At 39.0% G+C, this 15939-nt stretch overlaps 1 protein-coding gene across 3 annotated transcripts in view; it reads left to right on the top strand.

Moving 5' to 3' along the window:
* The window catches only part of tspan9a (tetraspanin 9a), a 124697-nt gene that overhangs the window by 11414 nt on the left and 97344 nt on the right, over nucleotides 1–15939 (top strand). For all 3 annotated transcript variants that reach the window (XM_077595392.1, XM_077595390.1, XM_077595391.1), the window contains exon 2: nucleotides 219–277. The gene's annotated coding sequence lies outside the window, so the exon portion shown is untranslated. The remainder of the gene's footprint in view (nucleotides 1–218; nucleotides 278–15939) is intronic.

Below are 15939 nucleotides of genomic sequence, written 5' to 3'. Positions count from 1 at the left end.
TGTGTTCAATGCATAATGTCGCATTCAGAGACACTTCTATACACATGTGATTTGTCTTTCATTTTGTTTTCTTGCACCAGCGCTGTGGGAAAATCAGTTCCTTGAAAATCCACTTTAAGAATTATGACATCAGACTTCTGTATCCCTTTTTTAAATTAGCGGTAGAGTAAAATTGGAGGACTGGTCTTAGTCTCTGTTTTTCTTCTTCTGTTTGACAGGTCATTGAGGGGGATTCCTAGTAGGACCTTTTCCTCCGTTTCCAACTGCGTGCAAGCAGGTGAGGAATGACGCCAACCTCCATTCTGCTTATGTTAGAATCCACTCCTTCAGTAATTCTTCCTAAGTCTGTTCCTCCTTTAAATGTTTAAAGTAATTGCTTCCACCAAGAAGATGCAATACAATTGATTGAATATTATTGAAAACATACTGAGCTAATAATAAATCACACAATTTGGTTTATCAATCAAATCAAAAGCCTTTATTGTCATCATACCCTAAAGGCTTTTGATATGATGTTGACACACTTTGACTGCTGTTGACAGCGATAGATTGTGATCATTCAGTGCCAGCCCAGTCCATATTTTGTTTTTGTTTACATTTAATTCATCCCTTACACTGAACCGCTGTAAAACTGCATATACTTTCATTTTTTTAAATTAGATGAATCCATAGCCATGGTTAAAGTTATTGTTTTACAATTGTGGTGGAAGAAGAAAAATCCTAAAGCTGCATCGGGAGCATTTTGAGTGTTTGGAACCTAAATATAGTACACATAATCTCAGCATTGGGAATATGAAATATTTTAAAAATATATTTACCTAAATTTAATGACAACCGCAATACAATCATCAAATCAGTATTCATAAAAAAACAACAACTCACTATTGGTCTGTATGTCAGTCTGCTTAAATTTTTTTTAACAATAACTTTGGAAACATTAACATATATAAAGTAACACTTTTAACATTCCCTGTGTTTATACTGTATATTATTAATTTAAACCTTGACAGTTTTCATTTGTTTAGTTTAATTTCCCTGTTGTGCTGTAGTAAAAGCTTTGTGCTTTACCCTGTGGTGTGTGCCAATTAGTGGCAATATAAAGACACACCATGGGCCTCAAATCATCTGATCTTGATAATCTACCAAAAAACATCGCCCCTGCCCCCTTTTTACCCCCCGATTTTAATTTCTTTCTTTCTTTTTTAAGAAAACATTCTAAAATGAGCTTTATCGAACGCTGAGTTATCTGAAGGGCTGATTTCAATGCTTCTATGCACCAATTAGGCAGGTATAAAATTAAATTAAAATTAGTACTGTAGATGATGCTCTCAAGGGTATTTATGAAGACAGAGAAACCCTTGGGAGTTGCTGAGTTGAAAGCAGTGTTGTTTAAAGGGGTTGGCAGTTGAGAGTGGCTCTTAATCAGTATTACTGGTAACACGCAAGCCCCCAAATCCCCACAAATGTTGTGCCAAAGCTTTTTCAATGGCAAGGTTGAGGGGCTGACTGGTTCCTATGCGACCGCTGCCACTAGGCGTCAGTGTAAACACACGACTAAAAGGAAAACTTGACAGTTTTCTCATGCGTATTCCTGCAGTAACATTGCGAATTGCAAGTGTGTATACTTCTGCTATGTTATTTTTTTTTTCCAAAGCTTTTGACTCTGTTTTGAATTTTCCCTGCTATGCAAACTTCATAAATCTGTGCTTGCCCCTGCGTCTAAGCGGAGCAAGATGTCTTTTCAAAAGGAATCCTAAACAACTACATTCACGGTGTCCGTCTAATTCAGGCTCAATGGTGACAACTTTTACGCATAATAATGAGAAGAACGTTTTCGTATGATGTCCTCGTGCTGATGAAAGAGACACACTGAGCTATCAACATGCGATCTGACCTAATGTGGCAGGAGTATAAAGATTTGTCAACCCTGTCCTCCTCCTCCTCTCTTCCCACACTGACAGCAATTCTTCACCCCGGGTATTGATCCTCATTTGGCTCAGATTCTTGCTTTACCTACCCTCTATGTAATGACTGTGATCAGTCTCAGGGCATCTGTTAATGACCCTCTCTCTTTGGGTAAGTGTAAAGAGAGGAAGTACATGACAGGCAAGGTTAGGTGAACATGCTTGGCATGAGGAGGCCGCCAAATGGAATGCTTGGGCAGGAAGTGCTGTGACAGCCGCAAATGCTTTGTGGTCAAACTTCACATGACTATCTGCATGCAGGCAAGCGGAAGGGTAATAGAATCCCGCTATGATGCATGTGAATAGTGTGCATAGGATAAATTTAGCCATGGCCTCAAGCAGGCTGATCCTCGGGCCAGTGGATACTATCGGGACAATTTAGACTACCCTGCAATCCCAATAGGAATCCACCTTTCTACTTAACACAAGATGAAGATTTGCCAATTGGAGAGAAGCACAACGAGCAATACAATGGCGGTAGTTGCAATAACATACACTTTCATGCCTTTCATCTATCTGGCATCACTTTTGTTAACACGTTCGACGCTTTTGAAAGCAATAGATGTTCAATCCAGTTGAATTGGGAAGGCAGTGGATGAAGGCATTTCGGTGCCATTGTGTGTCTACCACCATGGATAGCAGTGGATGAGTTTCAATGTGGTATGTCAAATTTTTTTGGAACTGGAGCCACCGAGTATATATTTCAAGCCCAAATGAAAATCAAGTTAGCCTCTTCACTTTATTCTTCCTTTTTCTCCTCCACCAAGTTCATTTTGACACACATATATACTCTTTTACAAATGTTCTTCTATTGCTCCCATAGGTAGTGTTTGCTGTTTGCTATTGACAGTCGCTAACTGAGAAGTGATCAAAAATTAGCCAAATTTTTATTGGATGTCTTGGTTTCGTCTTTGGTTTGATCTTTTTATGGTTGCACAGTACAACTTGTAAACAGCCAGTGTGTGAGGTCTCAATCCCTGAGAAAAAATCTCTACCATCTATGAACGCCAACAAGGTTTGTAAAGGCTGAAATGTCTGAAATACTGGAATGTCACTTGATTTGAAAAGTGAAGCACAGATAGGCGTAGGAAAAACATAGAAGCTTAACAACATTGCTTTATTATTCAACATAAAGGTCATGTTTTGTTTGTTGTCAAATTAAAGGTGGTGGGAAGTTCTTTTCACTAGTCAATAATCAGGAGTGTTTTTTCCCAGCAAAAATCTCTTGTCACCTTGTTGATAATTGCAAGTTTATGGTTGTACTCTAGTTGCATTTTTGCAAATGAGGAAGAGAGCTTTGTGCACACACATTGCCCATCTGTGCAAATTGTTGTGGTACTTAGTATTCTGACATTCAAAACGGATTGTGTATTGTCCTTAAAAAAGAGGAAAAATAAATAATTCAATGTCTTCTTATTTGTGTATTCAGCGAGCATCATAATACATGCAGAGTCTGGTTTAAACTCAATATGTGTGCCATTTGTGTGAGTGGATACATTCTCAACAATTATCTCAATTTTTTTTGTTCTGTTTCAAATTTGCCTTTGGCGTGGCTTTTATTTATCTCTGTGATCTCAACTTTTATGCAATATTTTCCAAGCCTCACAAACAATAACTGCGTCTGGCTCTGAGTCCAGTTTTCATCCTTATTGTATGATAGCTGAGGGACTATATTTTCCCTTTAGGATATCACACAATGAATTGCAAATTCATTGTGGGGCACCTGCCCTTAAAAAAGGATTTTTGTTGTTGTAGTTTTTCGTGATCAATCTGGCACCAGTCATCCAATGACAAATGCAAACATTATTATCATTAGTATTATTTTTAACGACAAGCTGCTGTGAATTACAGCATGTCTATGAATTGAGTTTATCCTTGGAACAATAATAATGATTTTTTTCAGCTCCTGCTAGCAGCAAGCCTTTCTATTTATTGTATTCATATAATAACCATTGATATTCGTCATTGACCTGTGTACTCCTTTTCTTTGCATTGTCCAATTGAAGCTGCTTACTTATTTTTTGTTCACAATATCAGTAAAGGAATGCGGATTTTGATTCTGTTTCTCCTCTTGTAATGCATGTTCAAGAAATGTGTCATCGGAATACATTTTTTTGTCATGAATCATAGCCAGACCAAAATACAGTTATTTTTATTGTTGTATTTAATAGTATGTACATGCTTGCAAGCAGATGGCATCTCCATGATGACAATGTGTTAATAGGCTGCTATACGAGTCTCTCAAAGCATTTCACAGCCAAAAAAGGTGGCATTTTTTTTCAATGATATGAGGAGCAGGGGTCCAGAAGGAAACTTTTGTTCTATGTGGACACATTTCCGTTGTTGGTTTTCCCCTTGATTTTTGGCAGAGCCATTTTTTTAATCTGGATTTTTCTTTCATAGTGATGATAGATGACTCAGAATGGTTTTCTATAAAAAGTTGTGTGCACTGTGCCAATTTTCTTATTGGTGAAGCAGCACAATGAAAAAAAGGGCGAGTGTGTGCCGTCAAGGTCAAATGATCCTGGTCTGAATCTTCAATGGACATCTGTATCACATACAACTGTAGCATTCCACATTCCAAAAACATGTTCTGCAGTTTCATTGTCAGTTCTCCCAGTTAGGTAAGGTAAGGTTCTTCCTAAACCCTCATTGCCTCCTCTACATAATCACTATCAGCTGTTGTCTCCTGCTACAACAAAAGACAGTGCCGGATCCCTAGAATAACCTCTTGTCTAGACTAAGTGTCCCTTGCTTCTTTGTCAATTTAGATCATGCACCACTCGTGTCACAGGTGCTTTTTTGTTTTTAGTCTTTTGTCCACCTTCTTCTTGTAAAGGCTCCCTGTTCACCACTTGCCCAGTTCACAGGTGGTCCCATTGTAGTGACGGGAGGTCCCATTGTAGTGATGATTCTAAATAGTCAGGTTGGATACATTTCATGACATTGGTCGGGCATAGAAAAGCTGCCTCTGCATATCAGATATTTATCACAATTATTGACATCTACTCAACGCTTCAGCTTTGGATAAACAATGATACTTAAAAAAAAAAAAAACGTATTTTCTGAAATGTTGCAGTTCAAACCAGTATTTGAAACAATTGGTTCATGAAAAAAATAGGTAGATTCATAAATTAGGTAAAGATTTGTATTTTGCAGCTGTAGTATGCTTTCACCGCTGTGGTTTGTCATAAATGTCAGAGATACATAAACATAACTGCATACTTAAAACAAGATGAGGAAATAGGTCTTAATTTAAAACAGATTATTATGTACATCATGACCTCATATGAGTTCATTGTTATTTTTCTGTTTTTGTTTAACTCCCTTCCGACTATTGACAGCCATAGAAATTTATTCAGTGGATTGGCTATCCATCACCGTCAATGACTTTAAAGAACAGTAAGGCTGCAATATTGAAAGGGAAAACTTTGTGGTTTGTCTGAAAAATATCTTTTTTTCACCAGTACTGAAACATTTCACTCTTTGTGCAAACACAAGGATGGCTCGGTTGAAATGTTAGATTTTTCATTTCGATTTGAGTTGCTACAGACTGTTTGGCCTTCTCAAAGGTTTGCGAATCAATATGGCTAAAGTTAAATGTTCGTGTAGAAGAGGAGAAGGAGGTCTGGTGTTCTATGTTTTGCAGAGATGTTGAGTGAAGGCCTGCAATTGATGGAGAACTGGAGCAATCCTGACATCTTGAATGTGTTTTTTCAGCATGCACGCTCTGTCATCTTTACACTGTTGTCATGCTTGTCTTGGCAGGACTCGGTTTGTCGCCGCAGAGGCACGCCAGTTGTACCTCCCGTGAGACTGATTTCGCACAGGTGGTGGTCTTTTGTATGCTTAACTGCAATCGCCTGCCATCTGGAGTCACTATTGTCAATGCTACCCCCCTCCTCTCACTGAGATTTATGTTTTGTATAGAATTGGCAGCCAAATTTGTCAGGTCATCCAAGTACAAGTCATGACCTTCAAGTCATGTACACTTTTTTTTGGATTGATCTCTCCAGTCATATTTTCCGTATCAAAGCTGGACGATACAACACAGAATTATGCTGGAGAAATAAAGCATGAGAATAAATGCTGATGGCCACATCTGGGTGGAAGACCGGTGTTACACTGTATTGTGTTAGATTTTTCTAACTGATTGTGGTCACTAAAATACATTTTGGGTAAACATTGGTCTGAGGCCACCGACAACTCATTTATCACATCCTAATACTGGGGTGAGATACTGTGTGCAAGTACTACCTTGACTCTCCTTCAAGGCTACCGCCTCCAACTTGAATCATTGTTTGTAATTACACTGGGTAACTTCGAAATGGCTAACATAGCAGTGTTATAATTAGTGGACCATATTAAAATCAGAACCATGAAGCATGTCATTAAAAATCATCTGCAGCAAGCAAGCCACCTCCGCCTTGTCGAACGAAAAAAGCTCAAAGGGGTTTATCATTTCATTGCCTTAATCCCTTATATTGAACTGCTTCCCTGGCACGAACCCTTAAAGTCTTAGAGGGGTGAGAATCGGCAGCCTCACCGATATGGATCCATATCGGTGAGGCTGCCCAATTGACTTATAGACGTACCATAAGTCACTAATTGTTGAGACAGGATCAAAGCCACATTATATAGTCCCATGAAGGCCATAATTGAGGGATTTGTAAGATGCATCCAGACGTCTTGTCTGTCAAAATACTGCTAAATGAGAACAGCAGCAATGGGGGCCATCTATGGTTTAAGAAAGGGGGCCTCATTGGAATTGTTACCCCCTCTCTCTTGTTACCCGAGGCTCCTCCTTTATCTTGTTACTCATGGCTAAGCAAAATGATGAGCAGCAGAGGGGAGAACAGGTGGCGAGAGAATGTGTGGGTTTTCCTTGAAAGTGACATAACGCCCTGAAGTCTGTGGAGTGGGCAAAGCTGTTATATACGCTGCCATGTCTGTTCAATGATCATGAGTAGATTTCGGTCCTCAAATACCGCAATCTCACAAGGAGACCTATTAAAAAATACTTATATATTATTTATAGGGATGTGCATTGCCTCATATCCGGGAATACAATTTGTTTCCCAATTAACAGATCACCACCTCTTCTGCCACGGCGGCCTCCACACCCTTGTTTTAAAACAGTGTAGGGAGTGTACTTGACACATTGAATTTGGCAGGATTTCCTCTCGTTGGTGTCGAAGACCTGGAGAGGCAACATTCCCAAGACCTACTTCCATTGATAGGCCAACAGTGCCACAGCATGGCTTTAGCCAAAAGTAAAATTATTTGTGTTCTTTGTCTTTCTTTGCATCTGCAGATCTGCTTTGCACATGCGGTAATGTATATTAGAAGATGCACAGTGGTTAAGACCGACTGGTTGCCAGGTCTATCGACTATTTCCTTCAGTTGCCTAGTTGTGAAAGTTGGACAATAAAAAACAGTAGAATTTGCTGTGTTCATTAGTATGTTGACAAAACTGCACTCTGAAGAATCATGTAATGCACTTGATATAGAGATAGATGTGTACTACCTCAGTATTGTTTGAACTGGCTCTACAGAATTCCTCTGTAACGCTCTTATAATGTGGTGAGGTTTGAGTATCTTTTTTCTTTAATCTCTTTGCTTGACAGTTTCTAATATATTCTGTAGTACATTAAGAGGCGAAGTTATAAAAGCCATTTTTGCTAATGATGTTTTCCAATCACAAGCAGTTCTATTTCATCTTCTCCGCACGGTTCCCACTTTTCATTTAGCAAACACCCCTTGCTCATCTCTCTGTTCATTTTCCTCCGTTTGAAGTAGCATCATATATTTTGCCTCGGAACAGAACTCGTGGGAGACAGATGAGATAATGGGATCATTATTATCTTTAAATCCAATACCGTTGACAGAAATGTTTATGAATTATTTCAGCATGAACTGTACATGGATGTCGTTCAATTAAATACATAATTTATCAAGATATGGGTTAAATTTTTACACATTTCTTAACAAGTGGCAACAACATTTGCACCACTTCATTAAAAAAATAGCCTTTGCAAGGAGGTTGAACATTCTCACAAAATGGTCCTATTTATTTTGATGGCAATTGTGTAAAAACCTTTTGTGGGAGGTTTTTCACTAATTAAAAGAAGAAGAAAAAATAACAGAACCTTGATCATCTTAATCTGAAAAATTGAAAGTTTTGCTAAATAATTGAGGTTCTGAAGCATTTTGTACCATGTGGAGCTCTACAGCTCTAAACTTCGCCAAGAGATGATTTGAAGCCATCTGTGATGACACTTGGTAAACATGCATTGAGCCCTCACACCCCCCTAAAATCCTTTGTGTGCAGTTTCATGTCAGATGTGTGTGTCTGTTGTTGCATACAAATGTATGCATTTAGTTTAGTGGTTCTACATAGATGCCCTAGATGTTTATGCCCTTAACGCAGATGAACGATCTCTTGCTTATTGGTGGACACTGCAGCTTCTTCTGTCTATATTTTAGATCCGTAAGCAAAAGTCTTCGAAGACAAGGAAAAAAGATTAAGAGCTACGTTGTTTGTGCCTATCTTGCCAGCGTGGAAGATGTGTTATCTGTCCTATGTTATTTTTCTTATAAAATTGAGTATTGCTTTGACCGGGCTGTTCAATGAATAAACAAGCAATCAGATTTCGGCTTGATAACAAGAAACTTAATGGCTACACTATTTCTGTATTAATCTGCTTGATGTCAAGGTTTTATGGTTACAGTTTGTAAAATGGAAGCTGCGAACCATCAGCAACTATAAGGGGAAATGCAATTCTTATACATTACATGTGTAGATGTATCAACTGTTTTATTGATTTTGTTACCACCAGCTTGTACAAAATGCTGCATTATAGTTGAGTCATAGAACCATATGGTGTATAAGTTAGTCCTACAGCTTCATACATATTTCCACAAAGACTGGGTAATTCTAAATTGTACTCGCTTTAAAGTGCCATATTTTTTTCTTTGACAGTTTCATTGTGTTTGCAATCTCACACAATGTTCTGTGTCCATCTCTTTAGTTTCTTCCAATGGATAAACTTCCTGGGGAGGTAGGGAGCTGACCTTGGGCTCAAAGCAAACTTAGATCTAACCACAAACCAGACGGTCATATAATGATATCAAAAGCCCCCGTGGAAACAAAGGCCCATCACAGTTTCGTTGTGATGCTGGCAATAGTTTATATTTTTCCGCTTCTCTCATCAAGGATCACCTTAAAAAGTCATATTTCAAATGCCAAAATAAAATATAATTAAAATAAATGTAACTGTACTGCTCCTGGTAACAATGAAACTTGGTTTCTCATCTTAATTGCTGTATTCAGGGGATAATCGAAGTATGCTGCAAAATATTTTGTCCTCATAAAGATTGAGATGGCAATCATTTAACATTTAACGATCTGTTTGCCTTCTTAATTTCAAATCAGAACCTGGCTGCAGGGTGCATACTCCACTCTTAATGTAGCAATATAATTTGTTTCTACCATCCTTTTTCCAATACACTGTAATCCTTGAAAGCACAAGTGTTCTTCAGAGTTTTTCTGTAGTTTCTTCCTACTTTTCTTGTGATACCCATCTGTCCAGCAGGCATCTTATTCTGCTACAAATCTTGCAAAAAAAACATTCTGAAATGAGCAAAAAGTAGGAAATAAAAAGACCAACTTCCCATCTATTTTTATGACCATTATGTCTGTATGAATTGCTTTCAATCAGTCTGTTTCCTTTGGAACAATACTATAATTCTCCCGCTGTCTAAGACTTTTTTTTAATGGTGTCATATTTTGTTATTTAATTTAGTACTTTGGCCAGTTATTAGATCTCATTTTCTGTACCGCTTTATCCACATTAGGGTCGCGGGGGGTGCTGGAGCCTATCCCAGCCGACTCTGGGCCAGAAGCACGGGACACCCTGAATCGGTGGCCAGCCAATCGCAGGGCACAAGTAGATGGACAACCACGCACACACACATACCTAGGGGCAATTTAGGGTGTCCAATCAGCCTACAATGCATCTTTTTGGAATGTGGGAGGAAACTGGAGTACCCGGAGGAAACCCACGCAGGTGGACCTAGATTTGAACCCACGATCCCATAGCTGTGAGGCCGATGTGCTAACCACTCACGCCACATACATATGCACAATATAGGCACTACAATATGCCAGTTAACCTGTCATGTTTTTGAAATAGGCAGTAAAATCTCTTTTCGTGACGACATTCCCACCCATGATGTTGAGTGTTAAACTCTGAAGTGCCGCAGATTAATGGCAGCGTGTGACATGACAGCAGGGCTGATGAGATGGTGTCGAACTGTCGTAAATCTGCTCCACTGGAACACCATGCATGGACCTTGGCTTAGGGCCGACTCCTGAACCTCTCTTATGCGGCGGCTGAAAGTCTGCGTGTGTGTGCAAGCGATCATACAAAACACATGGGCTTCTCTGACAGAATTGTTAACAGCTGATATGTTATGACATTGGATATATTTTTTCTCTCTTAATTTTAGAAATACCAGCTTTGCATTGTTTACTATTACACTCTAAAAAGCTCAATTTCCTCTCTATAGTCTTTCAAATTGAAGATGTACTCTGTACTCGAGGCCTGTAGTCACACTTGCCCCCCGCCCCCTCACACCAACCCTCCTCCTCTATCTGACAAGCAATTTCCTGGTCAAAGCCAGCCATAGAATTCAAACACTTACGAATTCTCTGCAGAAATTTCAGGCGCTTGTCTTTTAACTGAGCAAAGTCACCCTGTGTGGACGCCTGGCTCAACTTCCACTCACATCGGCTGCTAGCGAGAAATTACAAAGCAATTGACTGCAATAACTTCTTTAGCCTTGACTATTTGTGGCAAAATAACATGCAGCGTTTGGAAAGCCATAAGATGGAAACGTGTAATCGAACATCAACACCGTTGACATCTTTATTTATTTATTTTTTGATACTCCCTACAATGTCAGTTCAAGTGTAGCGTCTTGGCTGCATGTAGATTGTAGAAGCTCGAGCATCCACTTCTCCACTCTTTGCAAGGGGATCTGTTTTGACTCCTTTTTGGCATCACTGGCTCAATCTCGCTGCTGCCTGCTTTAATAGATGGCCCGAAGAAGCACCATGGGTTGAGAGCCAATAACGACGACAACATTTGGAGCGTGTATACTCCCTAAAAGTTCATTTTGATTTTCTTCAAAGCAAAACAACTACCTATTAACTTGGTATTTTTGAAAGAGGCTTTTTTTGCAGAAGAGTTGCTGGCATTTCCTGTGTTGATATGATTTTAGTTTGATCAGATTTTGTGAATAAATTCTACAAGGGCACTAGGTCACATACACAAGGAAACTGAAAACAAACTTATGGGATTAGCGCCCACTTTGAAGTAATAACAGCTTCCACCTGTCTGGTGAGACATACCAGGTTTTCTTTTTCTTTTGGAGTTTCCCATTCAAGTCGAAGATCATTTGGGTCGTCGGAAACTTTGCTAACACTATCTTTTTTTGTAGCGATTTTTGATCGGGTGATCTCCAGTCCATTTCAAAGGCGGTGAAGAATTTTCCCCATTTTTATTTTATGTTGACTGCCGTCAACAGCAAAGGTGTTAAAATCCTATTCGTTTCAATTGCTGGTTGATGAAATGGAAGTGTCTCAAAAGTTTAATACATGTATTGTCATTCTCACATTCTTAAATTCCAACACTTTTATTACATGCACTCCCAAATATTTGTTTAGATGGAACCATTTACACTAATTGCCTTACTCTCTGCACCACAGCTGCTGTCCCATGACACAAAAGAGACACAATTAACAACAGTGGCTTGCTTTAGACCTTTTACCAAGAAAGGAAAGCATGACTTTGCTTTCTTGTCAAAACACACAGTCATGATTGTCCCTGAGGAAAAATATCAGGATTGTTTATTTTTGTAGCTAAATGTCAGAGAGCCAATATGAATTTTTTCTTTACCTGGGCGTTCAAAAAGATTGAACTGATTTCAATCGTCAATATTTTATTAAGGGAAAGCAACGGAAAATTCAGCCAAATAGTATTTTTACAGTCAACTTATGTTTCTTGGTTTCAAAGTGTTTGTTTGTTTACGAAAATGTTATATGTAGTATATGCAATAATAAATATGAGCCGCCTGATGATGTAGTGGTTCACTTGATTGACTTTGGTGCGGGAAGGTGTGTGATCGATTCCCGCAGGTAGTGGTATGATTGTGAGTGCGAATGACCCTCTGTCTCTCTATGTGCCGTATGGCTGACTGGCGACCAGTTCAGGGTGTAGTCTGCCTTTCGCTTGAAGTCAGCTGTGATAGGCTCCAGCAACCCTTTCGAGGATCCGAGGTGCGGAAGATAAATGAATGAACAATAAATACTTTACAACTATACATTTCATATATTTGTATTCAGGTATTTATTTATCCCCTTAGGCAGTATCACACAGTTACCCTTCCGTGCCCCACACTCACACAATTGTGCGTTTATCCATGCCAAAACATGTTTATGCGTGCCATATTTCACAATAACTACAGATTTTGCTGCAAACCATCAGTCTGGGAGAGTTTACTTCCCTTGTGTGATGATCGCCATGGCCCCCAAAGCTATGTATGTATACTGGTATTGGAAGGTCTTTATATCTGGCAAAAGAGCTCATGGGATTCTGTTTGAATGAATGCTACTATGCGGACACCCGAAATGCTGAGAGTGGGTTCTAAATGTCCACAGTGTAAAACGGAATGTCACGTATGTCCCACAAGATAATTAGCTTTCATCATTGCAGCTGCAGTAGCATATAGGGGGCACATTCGGGAGCACATTCTCACATTCGCATCTGCGCTATATGAGAAGAAGGCCACAGATGTTAAATATAGTTCACAGGGCTGAGCGATCACATACGATTGAAATTATTTCTGTTTATAGCTGTAGGAACAGCTTAATGGATAGACCTAGGCTAGAGCTCTCCTGCATTGAACAAAGTCTGATGACCAGAAACCAAACATTTAGTCTATGAGCGTGATTTGATTGTGTCGTAATGTTCTGCTAAGTGAGTAATACCTTACATCCATATTTGTCACAGTTTAGAGTTATTTCTTATTTTTGAAGGGCTGCATGCCCCCGGGGAATGACGAGGAGCACATAATGAGAAGTAATTATGTAGCGCATTTGTCTTATTACATGTGTGTTGTGCCTGGTGCCTATAGTTGGCCTGAGATAGGCTCCAGCACCCCCAGGACCCATGTGTGGTTAAGCGGTATAGAAAATGAATGAATAAATGGATTTGTCTTATTAGATAAAGTAGTGATTTTGAATTCTTTCTCTACTAATTGAACCAAGTGTGCAAAGTGTGTCAATGATTTGTTTGCTCTGCTTTCATTGAGTCCAGTGATTGCTATCCTTTCTATTGATTAATCAATTTGTCTTGTTATTCCTTGCCCAATTTAGTTCTCTAGATTATCAGTACTCTCAAATAAACTAAGGACTGACTCTTTTATGGAAGAAACAGAACATCCAAAATATATTGCGTTAGTGAATGACACGGCTACCATAGATATGAAGTACAGATGAATACCATTGCCAAACAGTTGCAGCCTGTCTAAAGCCACATGGAACAATCATTGTCCTTCACCTGAGCTCTTGCAAAAGGGAGAGGCAACTTTTAGCCACCATACATCACAATAAAATGGAAATGAAAGCCCTGAGTGCGCACTCGTAAGTCATCCAGTGGGGAGAAAAGTGACCCCTCTTGTATGAGATTGAGGTGCTAAATCAGCCCGCAGACACCTCCAGCTCCCCTCATCTAAGGCGCTCCTGGAGAAACATCACTCATGCTCGAGAGCAGGAGCAAGGTGCTGATATTTTGTGTGTTCTACCATGACTAAGTGATGCAGTAAGACTGCATGTCTTTCTTGTTGACTTGTCTTTAAATGTTTAATACAACCACTCACGAGTTGTGCCCTGGAATGCTGGTGTTTTCAAATTTTGATGTTGACCTGGACATGTTGCACCATGTTGTTATCATGGCTGGAGTCATTTGCACATAATTAATCAGTTTCGTAGTTTGTCGTAAATAGTAAATTGTATAAGTTCATTATTAAAATTATTTAATGCTGGTGGGTTTAGAGTTGCATTTATTGGTTCCATTTCTGTTTCATTTCATTTGTCTGTCGCTGTCTTGTTGCTTTTGGTAACCCTCTCCCAAGGTCATCATTGTGAATTAGAATCTGTTCATAATTGATTTTACCTGGCGTTACATTTTATGATCAGTCACTCACATTGGTGTAACTGTTTGAGGTTTTATTGCAGCTTTTAATGCTTGTCAAATTCAGTCTCAAAGAACTAATATGTAAGCCATGACAATACCAAGGTTTCTGATTTACAGTATATGCAAAACAAGAGATTAGAGTTGTCAAACTCAAGGCCTTGGATCTCATCCAGCTCGCCACAAAAGCAAGTAATAAATGTCTGCTTTGTTTGTTGGCAAAATAGTGGAGAAATGTCTTCAATTTAAATACAGTGGTGTCGTTGCCTTTTGTTGTTGTTTTTTTTCCAAAATACAGTTGCATCTCTACCTAAGAATGTCTCTACAGACAAAATATTCAGGTTACAAGGCCTCAACCGGAAACTTTTTCTCCTGATATGAAAGAAATTCCAAGTTATGAAACGGGAAATATTATAAACTCTTGTCGCAATCAGGATTTCATTTTAAAATTGCCATAACCGAGTTGCTCTCCTATTGCCTATTAGTGGGGTAATGGCCACCGGAGAAATATGAATGTGACCATCCGAACAAAAGCCCACTTTCCAGGCACTTTTTGGTTTTTTTTCCGGGACTATCTTAGAGCCGTTCCAGCTGGTGGTGAGTTCCTAATTTGTCTTCTTGGCATTTTCTCTTCACGTGCATGTTTATGTATGTTTACTCAGCTGCCAAACATTTGCCTCCATCTCCGTCACATAACACACTGGCCCATCCACGCCTATAGAAAATCTCTTTGCATGTGTGATTAATTTGAATTTCTCAACAACTAATTTTCTTATCTTTTTCACTTTTTTGTGTTTTGCACATATTTCATACAAAATTGGCATACTTTAAAATCTGTTTTGGGCGTCGTATTGAGGTCCCTAGAACGGGGAACATGGCTTGTATTTGTAAAATGTGTCTGTACTTACAGAAAATTCAAGTTACAAAATCACTTCTGGACTAAAGATTGTAATTATATGTTCCGCTGTAAATTGATCAAGAGTGGAACAAACCTTTCTGTAACAAGGAATTAAATTATTCAGTTATTTGCACATTTTAAAAAAAAGTCAGTGATGCATACCTGTGTTTTCACAGTAATAATGTAAGACTTCTCAGGTAAAACTAAAATGTGGTCCACCACAAGCATGGGTATTGAAATCATATTTTAAGATTTACAACATGTCCACTCAGATCACATGGTGAATTTTATCATTCAGCAACGTTACACCTGCTTTTAGTAATCTTTGCACGATAGCATCATGGAAAAAGTGCACCAGAAGGGTCTTTAAAATCCAATCCTTTGTAAGCCTCTGTTTTAGATTGAATTTAGAAGATCCCATGTCCCTCTTTTCTTAAGTCATCATCATCAAAAAAATAAAACTTTATTAGAAACCATTTTTACTGATGTTCACAACACAATTCAATGTCACATATTAACATTGTTTGATCCCACATGGTAAGCATGAGAGTGATTTGTTTCATGAATAAGTCATTGTATGAAAATCACTGGGGCTCTCCTCAATACCACCATTGAAGGTGAAAGCAAAACGTAGCAAGGGTATAGATAATGCGCCCTTTCCTCAAAGCTGTCCAGAACTACCAGTCTCTCTAATAGCGCCTGTGGTAGTTAAAGCTCTGTTAGAGTGTTTTGTGATGGAGGAATGTATGACAGGAGAGCAGCAGTGAGTGACATCACAGTACTGCTTGTGTGGGTTATATCTGACACGTTGGTCCCGTGG

The sequence above is a fragment of the Stigmatopora argus genome, chromosome 3 (genome assembly GCF_051989625.1).
Source record: "Stigmatopora argus isolate UIUO_Sarg chromosome 3, RoL_Sarg_1.0, whole genome shotgun sequence".
In the NCBI taxonomy this organism is placed as follows: Eukaryota; Metazoa; Chordata; class Actinopteri; order Syngnathiformes; family Syngnathidae; genus Stigmatopora; species Stigmatopora argus.
The sequence above is the reverse complement of the archived record's forward strand: the minus strand, read 5'-3'. Positions and strand labels throughout refer to the sequence as shown.